General features: G+C 38.6%; 1 protein-coding gene and 1 long non-coding RNA gene across 6 annotated transcripts in view; one reads left to right on the top strand and one right to left on the bottom strand.

Moving 5' to 3' along the window:
• Positions 1-23,393, top strand: part of LOC145536841 (uncharacterized) — a 152,112-nt gene extending 128,719 nt beyond the window's left edge. Inside the window, exon 8 of the long non-coding RNA XR_014076046.1 lies at positions 20,688-23,393. This is a non-coding gene — a long non-coding RNA (uncharacterized LOC145536841). The remainder of the gene's footprint in view (positions 1-20,687) is intronic.
• HDAC8 (histone deacetylase 8) overlaps positions 1-24,770 on the bottom strand; it is a 259,468-nt gene that overhangs the window by 114,787 nt on the left and 119,911 nt on the right. The window lies entirely within an intron of this gene.

Below are 24,770 nucleotides of genomic sequence, written 5' to 3'. Positions count from 1 at the left end.
ATATATATGTATATATATGCATGCATGCTCAGTTCTTCAATCATGTCCTACACTTTGTGATCCCATGGACTGTAGCCTGCCAGGCTCCTCTGTCCATGGGATTTTTCAGGCAAGAATATTGGAGAGGGTTGCTATTTCGTCTTCCAGGGGGATCTTCCCAACCTAGAGATCAAAACTATGTTTCTTGTGTCTCCTGCATTGGCAGGAGGATTCTTTACCACTGAGCCACCTGAGAAGCTGTATATATGTATATATGAAAAGACCCTGACGATGGGAAAGATTAAGGGCAGGAGAAGAAGTGGATGACAGAGGATGAGATGATTGGATGGCATCACCAACTCAATGGACATGAGTTTGAGCAAGCTCTGGGAATTGGTGATGAACAGGGAAGCCTGGTGTGCAGCAGTCCACGGGGTCACAAAGAGTTGGATACGACTGAGCGACTGAACTGACTGACTGATTTATATATATATAAAATCTAATTTTCAAAGTAAGATATTTAACCATATTTAATTACGACTTTTCTCCAGTCTGACTTTTCTTCCATCAGAATTCCCCCTTGTGTTGGGTGAAACTGGAGTGGCTAAGAGAAAATTGAGTTGTGGATAGATTTAGTTTGGGTTTAGTGGGATATATTTATGTGGTTTGTAATGACTTATGTGTATAGTTAATTCACTGCTAATGGTATAGGAATGGCTTTAGGAATATTCTCATAACCCAATGTCTTGACTCACTGAGCGTCTTTATACACACACACACCACACACACACACACACACACACACAAAGAGTCAGAGTTAGTACTGTTGTTTAGTCACTGAGTCTTGTGTCCAACTCTTTGTGACCACATGGACTGTAGCCTGCCAGGCTCCTCTGTCCATGGGATTTCCCAGGCAAGAATACCAGAGTGAATGAGTTAGTACAGCCATATTAATATATCTTATAGTGCTTTGTCTTAGAGATGTTGGGGGAACAGAGGAGAAATAGAGCTTGAAATGTACAAAGTCCAAAGTTAGTCTGGGGAAAATTATTCTAATCATCACATTTAAATTTTTTTTTTCTATTTTCCTTCACTTTATTTATTTATTTTTTAATAAATTTATTTATTTTAGTTGGGGGCTAATTAAATTTTAAGTGAAGGATTTGTATTTTTAATGATGTGATGGCTAGTCAAAATGAAAGTTTCCTCCCTTCAAAACTATAATCGATTTAGCATGTATAACTGTAAATAAATAATAATGCTTTTTTTCCCATTGAAATTGTTCCAAACGGAATTTATTAAAATTCTTGGGGGTTTTTTTGGCCACACCCCACATCTTGTGGAATCTTAGTTCCTTTGATCAGGGATTGGAAAAGTGCAGAGTCCTAACCACTGGACTCCCCCAAATTCCTGTTTTTGAAGAACCCAAACCTCCTCCAAATAGTACTCCAAATAGTGAATACAGCTATGTGTACAGTCACATGTTTTATACATCTCGTCCACTATGGACTGAAATATGTCTTCCCCAACCCCTGAAGTTCATATGCTGAAGCCCTAACACCCAATGTATTTGGACATAGGCCCTGTAGAAGGTTATTAAGGTTAAATGAGGTCATAAGTGTGAAGCCCAGATCCCTTTTGATCAGTGGCTTTATAAGAAGCAGAAATGAGATCTTTCTCTGTGTACACTAAGGCAAAAGGTCATGGAAGTCTCTCCTTAGAAACTGAACCCTGCTGGACCTTGATCTGGGACTTCTAGCCTCCAGAATAGTGGGAAATAAATTTCTGTTTAAGCCATCCATTTTGTGGTATTTTGTTATGGCAGTCTGGGCAGACTCATACACATTTATGAATAATAAAAAACATGTTTTGACAAAACACACTAGGGAAATGATTGAGTTATCTTTCTATTCTTTCGATTGAAAATGATATTACAGAAGCATATGCAGCCAAAAAAATGTAGGAAAAAAAAGTACTATAGCTGCATCATGGATTTCATTAATAAAACATGTTAGAATGGCTTTAGATTTTGTCATGTTTGTTAAAGCCTTCAGCTTTTTAAGTTGTTGCAGTGTCTTTGATCATTCCAAATGGTTACTTATACCTAATTTTATATTCTTCTTCTTAAATATTGCCACCTCCCCAAAAAAAGCCCCCAAACTGTGTTAGCTTCAGGCCTACAAAACCTAGTTCCATCTTTTGCCTCTTTAATGGGATTCAAGCCAATGTTTCCAACCATGTGGCCCCTTTAGATTTTGAATCTTCCCAGAACAGTACTTGAGTCTTCACCTTTGCTTTTCCTAGGTGGTGCTAGTGGTAAAGAATCTGCCTGCAATGCAGGAGACATAAGAGACACAGATTTGATCCCTGGGTCAGGAAGATTCCCTGGAGAAAGGTATGGCAACCCACTCCAGTATTCTTGCTTGGAGAAACCCATGGAGCCTGGTGGACTACAGTCCATGAGGTTGCAAAGAGTCAGACACAACTGAAGGGATTTAGCACACACACATTAGTGCCTAATTAATGGTAGTTTTCTTTCTTTTATGCTTCTTTTCAATGAGGTCTGCTAATTCTCTTTAAAGAAGCAGAGCCTCTTCACCTTCCTGGGTCCTCATCTCTCTATCATATTCGTCTGAGAAGAAGGTTGTTTTCTTCATCACTTTGGAAGAAATTCTATCTCTTTATGAGAATACTCTTCCTACCCTGGAATTTTTTCCTGGTTATAAAATGTCCTAAAGTTTACAAGCCCAATGTATGATCTAGCAGAAAGTGTAGACATTTTTCATGTTAATAGTAAAAGGACAAGGAATCCGGTTCCAATTTGTACAGACGTTTTGTTACTTTGGCATGTGCTTAGAGCAGAAGCAAGAAAGCAGCAATTAACTGATGGTCTCTACAATGCAGAGTTTAATTAATTCATCTGATTTTATTAAATGGTGCAATCTGAAGAGGTATTAGGGATAAAGCAGCTGGTAAATTCCCAGTGCCGGAGTCTACCCCCTACCATGTTCCTAGTGGGGCTAGGCAGAGACACTAGCTCCATATCACTGCCAGTAAGTCTCATTTCAGAAGGTCTACTTCCTGGAGGTGCATGCCAGGGACGTAACTGTGGGATATTATCCCAGAAAGGGGAAGTTGCTGGCTGCAAAGGTCAGGAGAGAGTGTGATGCAGCCAAATGCTTTTGGGTCTATTAAGTCAGCACAGCTGCCACCTTGACTGCCAATTCTAATCAGAAGAAAATTAAGGTTGGAAATTTGCTTCATGTTGTATGCTTGTATGTGGATTGGAGCAAAAGAAGATTAGAGTGGGTAATAGGGCCTCATATAGTAAACAGTAAGAACTGAAGGTGAAAGCAGGTGAGAGGAGGTGGCTGCTCCCTGATACTGCCATTTCCTGCTGCTTGCAGCCCACAGCACCCACTTTGTCTAGGTGCAGAGGGGAGGGCTTGGAGGCTCTTTATTTCTGTGCTCCCATTTCACCAACAGTTGGCAGCTCTATCCATTGTAGAAATTAGCTTCTCAAATTTGTTGTGACCATATTAAGGAAATATTCTTGGTTTATAAAAACCAAGAAAAATTGCATACAGATAGAATGCAATTTCCAGAAATGGACTTCTTTCCTCTTATTAGATGTAAATTATCTATTTTTATCTTTTCTTCTTTCCCCTCAATTTTTTTTTTTTGGCAGTGCTGCTCAGCTTGCAGGATCTTAGTTCCCTGACCAGTGATTAAACCTGGGCCACAGCAGTGAAAGCATCGGGTCCTAATTACTGGACCACCAGGGAATCCCCCCATCTTTCCCCTCAATTTTAGAGAAAGGATTATTTTGTATTTTGTTTAGCAGTAAACCCCTAACGTGGGCTCCAGATTTTATCTCCCCCAAAACCTTGAACTCTTAATTACTGCCTTTCCTCTCAATCATCTTAAATGCCTCTCACTTGGTCCCACACTTCTCTGACGTTATCAGACCCCCACAGGTTATTTTCCTTAAACAAACACCTTCTCTTGAACCTGTTGCCCCTTGGAACACTGTCTAGGGAAATAAAAGCAAAAGCTTCTCAACTGTTTGCCCTTAAGGTGTCATCTCCCCATTTCCTGCTACTTTCTTTCAAGCAGCATTAGAACTAAAAATTGAGCTGTGAACAGCTGTGCAGGGAAGCCTCCCCTCACTCCATTAGGCACTATTAGTCACATTTTCACTGCATTCCCACAGTACTGTGTTCAACCTGCTATTATTGTAGTTTGCAACTAGAACTGCAATTTATCTGTTTACACTGTATTGTGGTTTACCTCCTTGTATTTGTGCCACTTCTGCTAACCCCTGAGTTCCTAAAAAGAAGTGAAAAGAAAGTGAAAGTCGCTCAGTCATGTCTGAGTCTTTGTGACCCCATGGACTATCCAGGCCAGAATATACTGGAGTGGTTAAGCCTTTCCCTTCTCCAGGGGATCTTCCCAACCCAGGGATCAAAGCCAGGTCTCCCTCATTGCAGGTGGATTCTTTACCAAGTAAGCCACAAGGGAAGCCCAAAAAGAAGTGAAGTGACCTTTATCTTGGTGTCCCCAGAAAAGAATGTTTCATAATCGGTGCCCATTAAGTCTTGAGTGGGAGAGATGGGGGCAGTGCTAACAGCTGTCAAACCATGACCATGTGCCAGTTTTTCTATGAGACAGGGGTCATTATACTTTCTTTAAACATAAGAAGTTCAAGGAGTTACAGAGTTCAAGGAGCTTGTCTAAAATCATATAACTATTCAATATTAGAGCTGTAAATCAAATTCCAGTATGTCTGATTTCAAAAGCTATGCCCTTTCTACCATGTGGCCTCCAATATTTTACACTGAGTCCAAGTTCTGGTCCTACCAATTGTCATGTGCTTTTACCCCACTCTCTGTTTTCTGACCTCACAAAGACACCCCAGTGCCCTGCTGTTTTCTCCTGGTTTGCCTGCCCCACTTTGGCCCCACATCAAGCCTAGACCACATGATTATACTCTCGAACCCTCTTTCACCATCACCTTAAACCTCTGTCCCTTTGCCTGGAATAATCACCACTCCAGGTCAACCCCTGCAATGTGCCTTCTCTGTTCTGTCACTATTGCAGAAAACAGAACCATGGGACAGACTGGTATTACCAATCTGTGGTTTCCAACTTCAGACATACTTTGTGGGCTTCTTGATGATCCTTTCACTCATCTCTGGTCAGTTCCTTCTCCCATTCTTCTTAGTTACTGTTTCAATGTTTACCACTTTCCCCATCCCCATCCCTGCTATGGATCTCTTATCTCTTCATTCTTGAACATTTAGGACAGTTCTGTAGTTTTGCTATCATTCAAAAAGCTAAGATGAGGATTCTTATACAAATTTCTTTCTTCATTTGAGATTTTTTTCTTAAATGGCAAGTTTCTTGAAAGACCTCTACCTGATGCTGTTATTTCCTTTACCTTCTATTCACCACTCAACCTATATTGTCTGGCCTCTGTCCCTTCTACTCATTGACATTTTTTTTTCCCCTGTGCCACAGAGCATATATGATCTTAATCCCCACAAGGGATCAAACCCAGGCCCTCTGCAGTGGAAGTGCAGAGTTACTTAACCACTAGACCTCAAGGGAAGTCTCCTGATTTTTTTTAAAACTGAAGTATAGTTGATTTACAATGTTGTATTAGCTTTAGGTATACAGCAAAGTGATTCAGTTATACACACACACACACACACACACACACACACACACACACACACACACACACACACACATATATTTAGATTCTTTTCCACTATAGGCTATTACAAGGTATTGAATACAGTTCCCTGTAGGTCCTGGTTGTTTATCTATGTTATATATCTGTTTGTATCTGTTAATCTCAAACTTCTCTAATTTATTCCCCCTTTCCCCTTTGGTAACCATAGTTTATTTTCTATATATGTGAGTCTCTGTTTTGTAAATAAGTTCATTTGTATTATTTAGATTCTACATATAATTGATGTTCTTTTCATCAAAGTAAACAATAGCCTTCATTTTGCCAAATTTGCCAAATTCTAATTTATACTTGTAAGTCTATAGCTTATTGGGTCTCTCAGCTATACCTGACACATCTTAGAATTCTCTTCAATTTAAACTTGCAACTTCTGTTTTCTGTAATCCTACTCTGATTTTCTTCCCTATGAGTATTAGCTCATACTTACTATGTGTTTATCAAGCAGTATTCTAAGGGTTTTACATTAATTAATGTACATTTAATTCTCAAATAATCTAGGCTAAAGGTGAAGTAACTTGCCTAAAGTCACATAGCTGGTATGTGGCTGAGCCTAGAGGATACAAAATCATACAGACTGAATCCAGAGTCCATGATTTTAAACATTCTGCTATACTGCTTATCCTTGACATACTTTTTTAATCTCCTTTGTGAGCTCATTTTTGCTGGTCCTTTAAACACTGAAATTCCTCAAGATTTCCTCCTTGGCTCTATGATCTCCTTCTTACACACTCTCCACAGGTAATCTGTTTACTCTTATGGTTTTAATCACATGCTCTTGATACTCAGACCTATATCCAGTTGTGATATTCCTTGAACTTCAGACTCATAAATCCAACTGCATCTTGGTAAGATCCACTTGGATGTTCTAATGGCATCTGGTACCCAACATAAAAACTGGCTTACTTGCCATGCTCTTCTTCCTGTATTCATCATGCAGTAACATCATCCACTTATCCAAACCAGAAAACAGTGACGTCCTAGATTTCTCCTTCACTTTCATAATCCAATTAATCTTCAAGTTGTGCTAATTTTGTCTCCTAAAAATTTCCCAAATCTTTCCCTTATCTTCATCCCTACTTCCAACTCTCTTCATCACTTTCCTAATATATTGCAAGTCTCCAGCCTGGCCTCTCTTAAATCTATACTGAGTCATCTCGGCAAAACACAGATCTAACCACGTCACTGCCCTTTCATGACTCAGTACTGCCAACAGGTACATTTTCAGTTCTTTAGCATGACACAGCTTTCTGTATTTAAAAACATGGGCTGCTTTGAATCTCAGCTCTAATGATGTGCCACTTTGGGCAAGGGACCCAATCTCCTTTTGTCTCAGTTTCCATATGTATTATAATCATGAGAATTACACGACATATCCATGTAAGGCACTTAGAACACTGCCTGGCATACAATAAGTGCACAATAACTGTTAGCTATTGTCAGTGTTATTATCTAGTCTCATCCCCTCTCGTTCCTTGCCTTCAAGTTTATGTTCTGGTAATACTGCACTGTTTATAATTTCCTAAAGATGTCATGCTGTTTCACAGCTGTGTGCCTTTCTATTGCTGTTTCCTTAACCTCCTATGCTTTCACATGCTTATTTACCTGGCTAATTCTTGGCTCGGTCCTTGCCAGACATTATCTTCAGGATATCTTCCCTGTCCCCCATGCCCCTGCCCCAGTCCAAGTAATTTGCTTTCTTCTGTGACCTTATAGACTGTGCATGCCTCTAACTTAGTGTTTTAACACAGTGAGCTGAAGTTGGCTATGTATGTCTGCCTCCCCTGCTGGACTGTAAGTTCTTTGGGCAAAGGGATATCTTTTAGTTCTTTGTACCCTCGGCACTTAGCACTGTGCCCAGCACTGTGTCTGGCGCCTTGTTGGCATTCAATAAATATTCCTTGAATGACTGAGTGACTTGATAAGTCAATCATTCAATCATTCAACCAGTAAAGCAGGGCAGCTATGCGAACTTTCTTTTTGGTCTCTTCAGTTAAGAAAAACTTTACAACTTCAGGTCACAATTTAATTTGTGAGATGAATCGTCTTGCTTAACCCAATTGAGAAGTATTGCAGGAGATCTTAATCAAGCAAGAAAAAGGAAATACTTTTAAAAAGTCTGGATCTTGGGCCCCTTCTACTTGTGAGTGACTCAGGAGTAACGACAGTAATTATTACAAAAAACCAGCAGTTCTCAACAGGGGGTGATTCTGCTGGGGGACATTTGGCAATGTCTGGGTACATTCTTGGTTGTCAAAACAGGGAGATGCAGGGAGTGTGCTTCTGGCATCTAATAAGCACAGGGCAGGGATGCTGTTCAGCATCCTATAATACATAGAACAGCATCCCAACACTGCCCAACAAAGAATTATACCACCAGAAAAGTTAATAGTGCCAAGGCTGAAAAACCAAAAGAAAAAAAGGACTAATATCGACTTTGTGAAACAGAATGGTCAAATATAGGTGTTAGTGTTCCAGAAGACTTGTAAAACTCAATGACTGAAGCATTAATAAGCTCTCTTGTTTCCTAAGATTTATTTCTGTTCCTTAGAGCGGGTTTCTGTTTGTTTGTTTTAAACAAAGAATCCATTGATGGGCTTTAGCAAATTGCTGAATGCTCTGAAATTGTATCCAAAATTGTGTAATTGTAAGCATTTATCTCGGAGGAGAGGGCGTCAGATTCTCAAACGGGTCCATGACCACCAAAAGATTAAAAAGCCACTGGTATGGAAAGACCTTTGTGTTATCTGGACTGTACTTTAAAAAGTCATTATTTTGTGGAATACAGGTTCTGCAAAATGCTTGGAAATATGCATCCTGGAGGGGTGTCTTTTAGAGCTGCCTCGGGAGGCAGCCAAATGTGAAGGAAGCTCAGCCTGCTTTCTTCCTAGTTGGGCAGTACAGGTTTCACTGGGCTGTTAGGAGACCATGTGAGGTAACTTACATAAGCCCGACTGAAGTGTTAGGCACACTGCAGGTGCTCAACAAATATTTCTTCATTCTTAAAAGGTTACTGTGAGAATTGAATAAAATAATGCTTTGAGAACTAAATGAAATAATGCATGTGGCATGTTGTCTGGTCAGAAGTAAATGTTTAATAAATGCTTATTTTTTCTCCCATGTATTCTTTATACTAAAACCCTGGGTCTTATCCTTGAAAGAAGCATAAAAGGAATAAGCCCCAAATTTGAAAAATTTCAGTTTCAATCTTGGTTATGCTGTTTTACTAGCTGATCCTAGCCAAGTTATTTGGTGAGTCTTATTTTCTCATAGGAGGATAATGCCTACCTCCCAGGTTGCTAAGACATATAAATGAGATAATTATGTAAAGGATCTGGCATATGGATATTCTTACATAGGATATAATTGGTGCTTAATAAATGTTAAGTTCTTTTCTCAAACAGTTCCTAGATTCTATCTCTATGAAGCTTTTCTTCTACAGAAGGACAGTTTGCTGAATGCCTGTACTAACACCTTATCTAAATATAAAACTCAAATATAAATTTTCTAGTATTTGTTTTTACTCATTTTTGCATTTGTTCATATAAAATGATAATATTTCATTTATATATGTTTAAAAAATTTTGTTCTATGAGTTCTGTGCCATCAAGAGCAGCTAGGCTAAATCCACAGAGCATCCAATATGCCAGCATCATGTTCAGGTTTCTTAATTTATTAAGCACTTACTAGATATCAAATTCTCAGCATTGAGGGATTAAGAAGAAACACGTCCCTGGTTGTGAGGGGTTTTACTAATATTTCTGACATTAGCCATAATATATAAAGTTTAATTTATATTATTTATATATTATATTAGTAATATATTTCTATATTTTATTTATTCATGCCAGCCATTGTTCTCAGCATTTTATCTACATCAATACACTTAATAGTCACAACGATTCCCATTTTATAAGTGAGGAAACTAAGGTCCAGACAGGTTAAATAATTTTCTCAACTTGTCTAGAATATATTATTACTATGATATGATACGATATGGCTGTCTGAAGAGGCCTTACAAATAGTTGTGAAAAGAAGAGAAGCGAAAAGCAAAGGAGAAAAGGAAAGATATACCCATTTGAAAGCAGAGTTCCAAAGAATAGCAAGGAGAGATAAGAAAGCCTTCCAACAAATGGTATGGACCTAACAGAAGCAGAAGATATTAAGAAGAGGTGGCAAGAATACATGGAAGAACTGTACAAAAAAGATCTTCATGACCCAGATAATCATGATGGTGTGATCACTCACCTAGAGCCAGACATCCTGGAATGGGAAGTCAAGCAAGCCTTAGGAAACATCACCACGAACAAAGCTAGTGGAGGTGATGGAACTCCAGTTGAGCTATTTCAAATCCTGAAAGATGATGCTGTGAAAGTGCTGCACTCAATATGTCAGCACATTTGAAAACTCAGCAGTGGCCACAGGACTGGAAAAGGTCAGTTTTCATTCCAATCCCAAAGAAAGGCAATGCCAAAGAATGCTAAAACTACCACACAATTGCACTCATCTCACACGCTAGTAAAGTGATGCTCAAAATTCTCCAAGCCAGGCTTAAGCAATACGTGAACCGTGAACTTCCAGATGTTCAAGCTGGTTTTAGAAAAGGCAGAGGAACCAGAGATCAAATTGCCAACATCCACTGGATCATCTAAAAAGCAAGAGAGTTCCAGAAAAACATCTATTTCTGCTTTATTGACTATGCCAAAGCCTTTGACTGTGTGGATCACAATAAACTGTGGAATATTCTGAAAGAGATGGGAATACCAGACCACCTGACCTGCCTCTTGAGAAACCTGTATGCAGATCAGGAAACAACAGTTAGAACTGGACATGGAACAACAGACTGGTTCCAAATAGGAAAAGGAGTACGTCAAGGCTGTATATTGTCACCCTGCTTATTTAACTTATATGCAGAGTACATCATGAGAAACGCTGGGCTGGAGGAAGCACAAGCTGGAATCAAGATTGCCGGGAGAAATAGCAATAACCTCAGATATGCGTATGACACCACCCTTATGGCAGAAAGTGAAGAAGAACTAAAGAGCCTCCTGATGAAAGTGAAAGAGGAGAGTGAAAAAGTTGGCTTAAAGCTCAACATTCAGAAAACTAAGATCATGGCATCGAGACCCATCACTTCATGGCAAATAGATGGGGAAACAGTGGAAACAGTGGCTGAGTTTATTTTTTGGGCTCCAAAATCACTGCTGATGGTGATTGCAGCCATGAAATTAAAAGACGCTTACTCCTTGGAAGGAAAGTTATGACCAACCTAGATAGCATATTGAAAAGCAGAGACATTACTTTGTCAACAAAGGTCCGTCTAGTCAAGGCTATGGTTTTTCCAGTGGTCATGTTATGGATATGAGAATTGGACTATAAAGAAAGCTGAGCACCAAAGAATTGATGCTTTTGAACTGTGGTGTTGTAGAAGGCTCTTGAGAGTCCCTTGGACTGCAAGGAGATCCAACCAGTCCATCCTAAAGGAGATCAATCCTGGGTGTTCACTGGAAGGACTGATGTTGAAGCTGAAACTCCAATACTTTGGCCACCTGATGCGAAGAGCTGACTCATTGGAAAAGACCCTGATGCTGTGAAAGATTGAGGGCAGGAGGAGAAGGGGACGACAGAGGATGAGATGGTTAGATGGCATCACCAACTCAATGGACATGAGTTTGGGTAAACTCTGGGAGTTGGTGATGGACAGGGAGGCCTGGCGTGCTGCAGTTCATGGGGTCGCAAAGAGTCGGACACGACTGAGCAGCTGAATTGAACTGATGATCACTTCCTGGAGCTTGTCAATTAAAGCAGGTCTGTCTGATAAATGTTTATTTAATTTTTATATTTTCAATAATTTACTTACATTTTTAAAGAAATCATACATACATGGTAAAAACTTCAAAAGGTACCAAAAGGTATACAATGAAAAGTAAGCCCTGACTTCTGTATTCTGATAATATCAGAATAACCATTATGATAAGTTTAAGGTATTAGAGAACATCCTAAACCAGGCAAAAACTAGACGGAATTCAACTCTTGAAAGAAGGGAACTATGCTGGGTAAGACTCATTAGTTTTATATTTTGTGTGGTATATGGTAAGGCTCAAGAAGAAAGCTATAAGCATCTTAGTCTGAAAATTCAGAGTACAGAATTTTCAGAGTCTCATGATAAAAGACCCCAAATCTCCAGGTTCAAATAAAAAGTCACTCATCATACCAAGATCAGGAAAGTCTCAACCTGAATGAGAAAAGACAATCAACAGATGTTAACACCAAGATGACACATATATTAGAATTACCTTATAAGTATTTTAAGGCAGCCATCACAACCATGTTTCAAAAGCAATTAGAAGCATTAGAAGCATGCTAGAAACAAAGTGGGGGAAAAAAAAAAACAAAGTATCAACAAGGAAACAGAAGACATAAAGAATGGACATTTTGGAACTGAAAAGTACAATAACCAAAACAAAAAACTTACTGGATAGGCTTATTAGAAAAAATGGAGATGACGGAGAAAAGAATTAGTGAATTTGAAAGTAAAAGAATAGAAATTACCCAATCTGAACAATAGAGAATAGACTGAATGAACTAAACAGGATAAACCCAAAAAAGTTCACTCCAAGTCATATCATAATCAAATATCTGAAACATAAAGACAAAAGGCCAAAACCAAAATCTTGAAAGCAGATAGAGAGAAATGATATATCACTTTACATTTTTACCATTAGGGAAACAATGATCTGAATGACAGTGAATTTCTCATCAGAAACCATGGAGGCCAGAAGAAAAAGACACATTTTTTAGGTGCCAAAAGAGAAGAACTGCCAAGTCAGAGTTCTATGCCAGTGAAAATATCCATCAGGAGTGAAAGACAAACCAAGACACTCCCGGAGGAAGGAAAACAGTAAGAATTTGTCTTCATCTGACATACGCTAAGAGAATGGCCAAAGGAAGTTTTCCAAACAGAAAGGAAATGATAAAAGAAATCTTGAAAGAAAAGTGAAAGTGAAAGTCGCTCAGTTGTGTCTGACTCTTTGTGACCCCATGGACTACCCCATGGACATGGGTTTTCTTTTCCTTTTGAGTTTCAAAAATTTGTCTGATGGTTGAAACAAAAACTGTAACACTGATGTGGTTCTCAATGTATGCAGAGGGAAAATTTAAGATACATTAGAGAGGAAGGTAAAGGAACATAAAGGCAGGTAAGGCTTCTATAACTCAATCAAAGTAGCAAAATATTGATGCCAATAGACTGTGATGTTACATATATAAAATGTAATACCTAAAGCAATACCTAAAGTCCATGGAATTCTCCAGGCCAGAATACTGGAATGGGTAGCCTTTCCTTTCTTCAGGGAATCTTCCCAACCCAGGGATCAAACCCAGGTCTCCCGCATTGCAGGTGGATTCTTTACTAGCTGAGCCACAAGGGAAGCACAAGAATGCTGGAGTGGGTAGCCTATCCCTTCTCCAGGGGATCTTCCCAACCCAAGAATTGAACCGGGGTGTCCTGCACTGCAGGCGGATCCTTTACCAACTGAGCTATCAGGGAAGTCCTGATAAAGGAAATCTTAGACCATCAAAAAGGAAAGAAGAAAAACAGAAAGAGTAAAAATATGGGTTAACAGAGCTGGGTTTTCTTCTCCTTTTGAGTTTCAAAAATTTGTTTGATGGTTGAAACAAAAACTGTAACACTGAGGTGGTTCGCAGTGTATTCAGAGGGAAAATTTAAGATATATTAGAGAGGAAGGTAAAGGAACATAAAGGCATGTAAGGCTTCTATAACTCAATCAAAGTAGCAAAATATTGATACCAATAGACTGTGATGTTACATATATAAAATGTAATATATAAAGCAATCACTAAAAAATCTATATGAAACACTCAAAAACACTATAGATAAATAAAAGTGATATTCCTAAAATATTTTCAAGAAATCCACAGGAAGGTAAGAGGAAAAAACAGAGAACAAACAGAAAACAAACAAACTGGCAGACTTAAGCCCTGACATATTAGTAACTACATTAAAGGCAAATGGTCTAAACACACCAATTAAAATACTGAGATTGGTAGAATGGGTTAAAAACATGACCTAATAATAGCCTGTCTGTAAAATAATCACTTTAAATATAATGATAAAGAGAAGTTGAAGTAAAAATGATGGAAAAATATATACTGTGTAAATAGTAGTAAAAAGAAAGCATGAGTGTCAGTTTCTTAAAGGAGCAAAGCTATACACGCCATATGATCCAGAAATTGTATTTGTGAGTATTGATCTCAGAGATATGAAAAATTATATTCAAACAAAAACTATACATGAATGCTTAATTTTAATAGTCATAAATTGGAAAGAACACAAAAGTTCCTCAAGGGATAAATGGTTAAACTATGGTACATCTATACCATGGAATACTATTCAGTAATAAAAGGGAATGAATTATTTACTAATGAAACAACTTGGACAGATCTCAAGTGATTACAAGTGAAAAAGCCAATCTCAAGAGGTCACATGTTACATAATTCCATTTATATCACATTCTTTAAATGAAAAAAAAATATGGATGTGAAGAACAGATTAGTTTCTTCCAGGAATTAGAAAAGGGTAGGGGAAGAGAAGAAGGCAGCAGTGGTTATAAAAGAGTAGCACAAGGTGTGTGTGTGGGGGGTCTTTCTAGTGATGGAACAGTTTTGTATCCTGACTGTGATAGTGGTTATATCAATGTATACATATGATGAAATTGCATAGGACTAAATACACACACATACATACACACACACACACACACACGAGTGAGTGCATGTAAACTGGCCAAACCTGAATAAGGTCTCTGGATTATATCAGTGTCAATTTCCTGGTTTTGATATTATACCACAGATATATAAGATGTTACTATTGGGAGAAACTGAGTGAATGGTACATGGGACCTTGCTGTACTATGTTCACAATTGTCTCTGGATCTAAAACCATTTCAAAATCAAGAAGTTTTAAAAAATCATTGGATGAGATGGCATAAAACATCCATTGAATGGGATTAATGGCAGATTGAATACTAAAGAAGAGAATTAGTAAGCCTGAAGATAGATCAATGGAAATCAAGCAAACTGAAGCATAGAGAAAAAATATTAGAAGAAAAATGAGAGTTTAAGTGACATGTAGGACACTATCAATCAATCCAACACATGTGTAATGTGTGTCCCAGAAAGACAAGAAAATAAGAACAGGGGGAAAAAAGTGAAGAAGTACCAGCTGATAATTTTCCAAATTATATCCCAAGCTGCAACTCACATATCCAGGAACTCAGGGAATCCCAAACAGGATAAATACAAACAAAAGTACACACTAAGGCATATGGCCAAAGTTCTGAAAATCAAAGATAAATTTATAAAGGCAGCCAAAGAAATAAGACATATTATATACAGGGAAACATATAATACACACAGAAACAATGGAGGGCAGAAGAAAATGAAAACTGTCAATGTAGAATTTTGTATCCAGCAAAAATATCCTTCAAAAATGAAAGCAGAAAAAAAATGAGAGCAGATAAGTAAAGAGCTTCTGCTTCTGGCTCTGAGGGGAAAGAGATGTGGAATTATTTTCTCTTCAGAAATAACTGGAAAATTGACAAAATATATGAAACATTCATTTTCAGACATTGATCAAGATTGGTCACAGAAAGTGATCTGAGAGAAAAGGGATGCAAATGAGGTGAGCCCTACCATCACCCTAGCTTTCTGTCTGGAGGTAATCTCTAGACTTTGTGGGATCTAAATAGAACTGAGCGATCTCCAAGTAGAGAAGACAGAGACTAGAGTTCTGAAAAGCCAGGGCAATTAAAAATTGTGGGAACAGAACTAAGCCACCCCAAAAAAAGAGTAATAGAAATACCCATAGAAGTCCCCTTGAGTCTTTTGATGAATACCAATCTGAAGATGTATAGGGTAAAACTTCACAAAGACAGTCTAGAAAAACTTTCAGGGAAACAACTACTGAGAAGTTGTAAGATGAGCACTTCCTAGAGCTCACATAGGGCCAAAGTAGAGAGACCTCAGTGAATATATGGGGTATAATCAGGAACTTCAGAGGAGCAGTGCCTTCAAAATGGGCTAAGTGAGCCCTAGAGCAAAGGCTATTCAGAATTTACTTTAAATATGCTTAAAAACGAACCTTGAAAGGATCAAATATATCCGCAATAAGTTGTCTATCAGAAAAAAGTACAATCGTCTCTAAATCAATACAAAAATCCAGCACTCAACAATACAAAATTCATGATGTTGGATATCCAATTAAAAATTATGAGGATACATGTATATATACAGCTGAATCCCTTTGCTGTCCATCTGAAACTGTCACAACATTGTCAATCTGCTATACTCCAATATAAAATAAAAAGCTAAAAAAATTTACCAATCATGCAAGGAAGCAGGAAAATGTGATCTACAACCCAGAGAAAATCAGTCAACAGAAACTGCCTCAGAAATGACAGATAATGGAATTTACTAAACAGGGATCTTAAAATAGCCATTAGAAATATGCTCCATATGTTCAAGGATGTTAAGAAAGAGAAGAAAGTATGAACCTAATGGGAGAAATGGCAAACTTTTTCCTTGGTTATCTTTTTAAAAAGATTCAATTTCTTTGGAAAGAGTTTTTAGAAATAAAATTATAGAGATGAAAGGTATAATATTTGAAAGGAAAATTTCACTAGATGGGATTAACAGCACTTACACTGAGGAGGCCTTACAAATAGCTGTGAAAAGAAGAGATGCGAAAAGCAAAGGAGAAAAGGAAAGATATACCCATTTGAATGCAGAGTTCCAAAGAATAGCAAGGAGAGATAAGAAAGCCTTCCTCAGTGATCAATGCAAAGAAATAGAGGAAAATGATACAATGGGAAAGATTAGAGATTTCTTCAAGAAAATTAGAGATACCAAGGGAACATTTCACACAAAGATGGGCTCAATAAAGGACAGAAATGGTAAAGATCTAACAGAAGCAGAAGATATTAAGAAGAGGTGGCAAGAATACATGGAAGAACTGTACAAAAAAGATCTTCATGACCCAGATAACCACGACGGTGTGATCACTCAGCTAGAGCCAGACATCCTGGAATGTGAAGTCAAGTGGGCCTTAGGAAGCATCACCACGAACAAAGCTAGTGGAGGTGATGGAATTCCAGTTGAGCTATTTCAAATCCTGAAAGATGATGCTGTGAAAGTGCTGCACTCAATATGTCAGCAAATTTGGAAAGCTCAGCAGTGGCCATAGGACTGGAAAAGGTCAGTTTTCATTCCAATCCTAAAGAAAGGCTAAAGGCTATGCCAAAGAACGCTCAAACTACAATTACACTGATCTCACACGCTAGTAAAGTAATGCTCAAAATTCTCCAAGCCAGGCTTCAGCAATACATGAACCGTGAACTTCCAGATGTTCAAGCTGGTTTTAGAAAAGGCAGAGGAACCAGAGATCAAATTGCCAACATCTGATGGATCATAGAAAAAGCAAGAGAGTTCCAGAAAAACATCTATTTCTGCTTTATTGACTATGCCAAAGCCTTTGACTGTGTGGATCACAATAAACTGGAAAATTCTGAAAGAGATGGGAATACCAGACCACCTGACCTGCCTCTTGAGAAACCTGTATGCAGATCAGGAAGCAACAGTTAGAACTGGACATGGAACAACAGACTGGTTCCAAATAGGAAAAGGAGTACGTCAAGGCTGTATATCGTCACCCTGTTTATTTAACTTATATGCAGAGTACATCATGAGAAACGCTGGGCTGGAGGAAGCACAAGCTGGAATCAAGATTGCCAGGAGAAAGAGCAATAACCTCAGATATGCAGATGACAACACCCTTATGGCAGAAAGCGAAGAAGAACTAAAGAGCCTCCTGATGAAAGTGAAAGAGGAGAGTGAAAAAGTTGGCTTAAAGCTCAACATTCAGAAAACTAAGATCATGGCATCCAGACCCATCACTTCATGGCAAATAGATGGGGAAACAGTGGAAACAGTGGCTGAGTTTATTTTTTGGGCTCCAAAATCACTGCAGATGGTGATTGCAGCCATGAAATTAAAAGACGCTTACTCCTTGGAAGGAAAGTTATGACCAACCTAGATAGCATATTGAAAAGCAGAGACATTACTTTGTCAACAAAGGTCCGTCTAGTCAAGGATGTGGTTTTTCCAGTGGTCATGTATGGATGTGAGAGTTGGACTATAAAGAAAGCTGAGCACTGAAGAATTTATGCTTTTGAACTGTGGTGTTGTAGAAGACTCTTGAGAGTCCCTTGGACTGCAAGGAGATCCAACCAGTCCATCCTAAAGGAGATCAGTCCTGGGTGTTCACTGGGAGGACTGATGTTGAAGCTGAAACTCCAATACTTTGGCCACCTGATGCGAAGAGCTGACTCATTGGAAAAGACCCTGATGCTGGGAAAGATTGAGGGCAGGAAGAGAAGGGGATGACAGAAGATGAGATGGTTGGATGGCATCACTGACTCAATGGACATGGGTTTGGGTGGACTCTGGGAGTTGGTGGTGGACAGGGAGGCCTGGTGTGCTTTGGTTCATGGGTCTCAAAGAGTTGGACACAACTGAGCGACTGAAGTGAACACATGGCAGGAAAGATCAGTGAGCTTGAAGTCAAAGCAGTAGAAATTAACCAAAAAGAATAGTAAAGAGAAAAAAAGACTGAAAAAAATAAAAAGTGTTGCAGTGACTTATGAGATAATAAAACTGGCCTAATAGGTTTAAATGGAGTCCCAGGAGTAGAGGAGAAAAAAAAAGGGACAGAAAATAATGGTTTAAATATTTCTAAATTTGATGAAAACTATAAACCCTCAGATCCTAGAAGCTAAATGAATACCAAAATAGGATAAACACAAAGAAAACCACACCAGGACAAACTAATCAAGCTGTTGAAAACTAGTCACAAAGACAAAAGTTAAAAGGAGCCAGAGGGGGAAAAAAGGCATATATTATACAAAGGAATAAAGCTAAGAATGACTGCTGACTTCTCATGAGGAAATGTGTAAGCAAGAAGACAAGTGAGTGATATCTTCAACATTATGAAGGAAAAAAAATTATCAACTTAGGACTCTATACACAGTGAAAATATCTTTCAAAAATTAAAACAAAAGAAAGACTTCAAACAAAAGCTAAAATAATTTGTTGCTAGAAAACCTATACTATGAGAAAACTTAGGTTGCTTTAGTTAAGTTCTTAAGTTCTTTAGAACAATGTGCTTTTACTAGATGGAAACCTGGATCTACACAAAGGATTGAAAAATGTGGGAAAGGGTTAATATAGAAAGTGAAAGTGAAAGTGAAGTTGCTCAATCATGTCCGACTCTTTGCGACCCCATGGGCTGTAGCCTACCACGCTTCTCTGTCCATAGGATTTTCCAGGCAAGAGTAATGGAGTGGGTTGCCATTTCCTTCTCCAGAGGATATTCCCGACCCAGGGATCGAACCCGCGTCTCCCGCATTGTAGGCAGACACTTTACCGTCTGAGCCACCAGGGAAATCCATATATAGAAGATGTTTTTAAAAATCAACTTTAAATTTCTTTAAATGGTAATTTAGAGCAGTGGTGAAAGCCGTAGGTCCAGTGGTGGCTGTATATGTGTTGTCTTCAAAGGAATGTCACTGAATACTATGGAGCAGTGAGGAAGGCTGTCAGCCTGGTGGCAGAGTAAATGCAGCAACACAGTCCAGTCAAATGTGGTACAGCCCAGCTGTGGATATAGGAGGTGTGGTCCAGAACTGCTAATTGGCGCATTCTAGACTAAACATTGCATCTCTTGGTTGGTATGAATAGCTACCCAGTCTCCCTACATCTCCTGCTAGGGCCCATACAACAAGTGCCCCTACTATGAGACTCCTTGCCCGGTTAGGCTCTGGATCTTTTCCTCCATTCCTTCATTTAAGCTTCTCAGTTTTCCCCTCTGAAGTACTGGCACCATGACCAGTACCTGGACTCCTTAACCATAAGAGGGACACGGAAAATGTGTCCTCAGTCATACCTGCTATAATCTCTGTAACTATTCTATTTGTTAAATCATTATTTGTTGAAATGTTTATTTATTTGGCTGTGCCAGGTCTTGTTTCAGCACGCAACATATGAACTCTTAGTTGTGGCATGTGGGATCTAGTTCCCTGACCAGGGATCAAACCCAGGCCCCACGCACTGGGAGTGTGGAATCTTAGCCACTGCATCACCAGGTAAATCCCTTAGTAAATAATTATTTTGAAATCCCAGAATTTTATTTCCATCTAGATAGAACATAACAAGAATATGGATTTCTGGCATAACAAAGGGAGATTAGAAGGCTCGCTTTCTCAAATCCAAGCTATAACATCTATGTTTAAAGATGCTGAAAAAGATGAAACTGCAGTATTGGTAAAAGCTCTGACTCATGGAAGGAAAACATTTACTTCAAAACACATGGGGTGAAATTGTAAGCAATAAATGAAAACATGATTACAATTATCTTTATATTGTCATTAATTTACTTTGTAGTGTCTTATCCATAGAAAATTTTCATATAGTTTCAAAATAATTCACTATTTAAATTGTGGCATCATTTTCAGACCATACATAGCTAAAGGGAAAGAAATTGAGTATTTTAAGTGTAGACATGATGAGTTTATTAAAAGCCAAAAATTGTTTGTTAGAACTTTTCAAACTAGAAATGAAAAAGTCACTGGAGCATGTTATACGTAAATTATTTCACTGCATGGGCTGGAGAAATGCACGTAATAGCTTAGAGATCAGTGAAACTTTAGACAGCTGACATTCCTCAGTGCCCACTGGATGAAAAGTTAGTAAAACAACTCATAGCATTGCCTCTTTTTCAAATGGCAGAGTAACTTGCTTATTTAAACATTTAGCTCTAAATATGGAGACTTAGTTATTTTTTCTTTTATTTTTTATTGGGTTGCTTATTTTCTTAACTCAGCAGTGGAAAACTCAGCAGTGGCCACAGGACTTGAAGAGGTCAGTCTTCGTTCCAATCCCAAAGAAAGGCAATGCCAAAGAATGCTCAAACTACCGCACAATTGCACTCATCTCACATGCTAGTAAAGTAATGCTCAAAATTTTCCAAGCCAGGCTTCAGCAATACGTGAACTGTGAACTTCCAGATGCTCAAGCTGGTTTTAGAAAAGGCAGAGGAACCAGAGATCAAATTGCCAATATCCGCTGGATCATCGAAAAAGCAAGAGAGTTCCAGAAAAACATCTATTTCTGCTTTATTGACTATGCCAAAGCCTTTGACTGTGTGGATCACAATAAACTGTGGAAAATTCTGAAAGAGATGGGAATACCAGATCATCTGACCTGTCTCTTGAGAAACCTGTATGCAGGTCAGGAAGCAACAGTTAGAACTGGACATGGAACAACAGACTGGTTCCAAATAGGAAAAGGAGTACATCAAGGCTGTATATTGTCACCCTGCTTATTTAACTTATATGCAGAGTACATCATGAGAAACGCTGGGCTGGAAGAAACACAAGCTGGAATCAAGATTGCCGGGAGAAATATCAATAACCTCAGATATGCGGATGACACCACCCTTATGGCAGAAAGTGAAGAAGAACTAAAGAGCCTCTTGATGAAGGTGAAAGAGGAGAGTGAAAAAGTTGGCTTAAAGCTCAACGTTCAGAAAACTAAGATCATGGCATCTGGTCCCATCACTTCATGGGAAATAGATGGGGAAACAGTGGAAACAGTGTCAGACTTTATTTTGGGGGGCTCCAAAATCACTGCTGATGGTGATTGCAGCCATGAAATTAAAAGACGCTTACTCCTTGGAAGGAAGGTTATGGCCAACCTAGATAGCATATTTAAAAGCAGAGACGTTACTTTGCCAACAAAAGTACGTCTAGTCAAGGCTATGGTTTTTCCAGTAGTCATGTATGGATGTGAGAGTTGGACGGTGAAGAAAGCTGAGTGCCGAAGAATTGATGCTTTTGAACTGTGGTGTTGGAGAAGACTCTTGAGAGTCCCTTGGACTGCAAGGAGATCCAATCAATCCATCCTAAAAGAGATCAATCCTGGGTGTTCATTGGAAGGTCTGATGTTGAAGCTGAAACTCCAGTACTTTGGGCACCTCATGCGAAGGGTTGACTCATTGGAAAAGACCCTAATGCTGGGTAGGATTGGGGGCGGGAGGAGAAGGGGATGACAGAAGATGAGATGGTTGGATGGCATCACCGACTCGATGGACATGGGTTTGGGTAGACTCCGGGAGTTGGTGATGGACAGAGAGGCCTGGCATGCTGCAATTCATGGGGTCGCAAAGAGTCGGACACGACTGAGTGACTGAACTGAACTATTTTCTTAACACTGCATTTGAGAGTCATTTATGTATTCTGGATATAAGTCCTTTTTATTAGGTATGTTACTTTTAAGTATTTTATCCTGGTCTGTGGTTTGTTCTTTCATTATCTTAACATTAATTTCCATTTGTTCATTGTTAGTATATAGACATACAGTTGATTTTTATATGTTGATCTTGTACCCTTCAACTGTGCTAAATCCATCTTTTGATTTAATGTTTTCTTCTTTGTATTGTCTTCTTACATGACACATTTCCCCCATAGGTGACATATTTACAATACTGAATCTACACTATTTATATAACATGTCTCAATTTATTTACATGTTATATGATTTCTTTCATTAGTTTTCAGTGAAAGACTTATTATCTTATTTTCAGACTGTAAAACAGACAAGACTATAAATGTGGCTAGATTTGCTGTTTTGCTTATAGTCATATAGTATCAGCACTAGTCTTTGAAGAGGACCTTTTTTGTGTGAATGGTTAGCAACAATCACAAGTGGTGCTAAAATATTAAAAGCGCTGAATAACTTGTTAGGGTTAGAGTTATATATATTTGTATATTATATGGTTCATCACAGAGCAACTATATTTGCATGAATATGCAAAAACAATGGTGGGTAAAACTGCCGAAACCATGGTATATAAATTAAGGCAGTAGTACCAAAGTATACCAACAGTTATTATATTCTTTATTGCTATATACACTCAGCAATACAGACAGTAATGCTGGATCATAGGAAAAAAAGCAAGGGAATTAAAAAAAAAATCTACTTCTGCTTCATTGGCTATGCTAAAGCCTTTGACTGTGTGGATTACAACAAATTGTGGAATATTCTTACAGAGATGGGAATACCAGACCACCTTACCTGCCTCCTGAGAAACCTGTATGCAGGACAAGAAGCAACAGTTATAGCTGGACATGGAACAATGGACTGGTTCCAAATTGGGAAAGGAGTACATCAAGGCTATATATTGTCACCCTGCTTATTTAACTTATATGCTAAGTACATCATATGAAATGCTGGGGTGGATGAATCACAAGCTGGAATCAAGATTGCTGGCAGAAATATCAACAACCTCAGATATGCAGATGATACCACTTTAATGGCAGAAAGCAAAAAGGAACTAGAGCCTCTTGATGAAGGTTAAAGAGGAGTGAAAAAGCTGGCTTAAAATTCGACATTCAAAAAACGAAGATCATGGCATTCAGTCCCATCACTTCATGTCAAATAGATGGGGAAAAAGTGGAAACAGTATCAGATTTCATCTTCTTGGGCTCGAAAATCACTGCAGACAGAGACTGCAGCCATGAAATTAAAAGACGCTTGTTCCTTGGAAGAAAAGCTATGACAAATCTAGACTGTATAAAAAGCAGAAACATCGCTCTGCTGACAAAGGTCCATCTAGTCAAAGCTATGGTTTTTCCAGTAATCATGTACAGATATGAGAGTGGGACCATAAAGAAGGTGAGTGCCAGAAAATTGATGCTTTCAAAATGTGGTGCTGGAGAAGACTCTTGAGAGTCCCTTGGAAGGAATCTTGCAAGGAGTCTTGCAAGGAGATCAAACCAGTCAATCCTAAAGGAAATCTGTCCTGAATATTCATTGGAAGGACTGATGCTGAAGCTGAAACTCCAATACTTTGGCCACCTGATTCAAAGAGCTGACTCACTGGAAAAGACCCTGATGCTAGGATAGATTAGGGCAAGAGGAGAAGGGGGTGAAAAAGGATGACATGGTTGGATCCCTGACTCAATAGACATAAGTTTGAGCAAACTCAGGGAGATAGTGAAGGACCAGTAAGCCTGAGGTGCTGCAGTTCACGGGGTTGCAAAGAATCAGACATGATTTAGCAACTGAACAACAACACACAGCAAAGAGAAAAAAAATCCAGTTTCACTTAAGAATGGCCTTGGTGATGCACTAAAAATTATCACATCCTGATCCTGGATTTAACACTCTGTGTGACAAAATAGAAGGTGAGGAAAAAGTGTTTCTGTTATAAACTATACTATATTGGTTGTCTTCAGGAAAAGCACATCTGTGGTTAAGCTGTGACTTAACTAGCCACTTTTCATGGAATACCATTTTTGTGTGAAAGAATAACTAATGGAGAAACCATGATTAAATACTTGGATGTTTGGCAGATGTGCTGTGCTTAGTAGCTCAGTTGTGTCTGATTCTTTGTGACCCCATGGACTGTAGCCCGTCAGGCTCCTCTGTCCATGGGGATTCTATGCAAGAATACTGGAGTGGGTTGCCATGCCCTCCTCCAGGGGATCTTCCTAACCCAGGGATCGAACCCAGGTCTCCCACAGGTGTGGCAGATACTTTCTCAAAAATGAAGTAAGCCTACCACTTTAGGTTAAATATTAGAAATGACACTATTTGTTGCCAAGGACAATACATATGTTTTTAAAGGAAATTCAGAATTCTGAACATCTTCATTCTGCCACTATAAGACTGACAGTTTCCTAAAACTTAAGCTTTGTTCCAATGGGATTAGCATTCATATCAGTTAATGTGATTTCTGATATTGCATAAAATTTTTCAATATTTGTAATATTTGTATAACTTACTGAACTGATATTTTCCAAATAATCAATATGAATAAGATTGGTCAAATATTTCTTCAAAGTAGAAGATGACCAATGAATTTTAATGTAGCAATACATCAAAAGTTCACTGATAGGTTTTC

The sequence above is a fragment of the Giraffa tippelskirchi genome, chromosome X, assembly GCF_054371585.1.
Source record: "Giraffa tippelskirchi isolate mGirTip1 chromosome X, T2T-mGirTip1v1.2.pri, whole genome shotgun sequence".
NCBI classification, from domain to species: Eukaryota; Metazoa; Chordata; class Mammalia; order Artiodactyla; family Giraffidae; genus Giraffa; species Giraffa tippelskirchi.
Note: the sequence above shows the minus strand (reverse complement) of the source record. Positions and strands in the feature narration are given on the sequence as shown.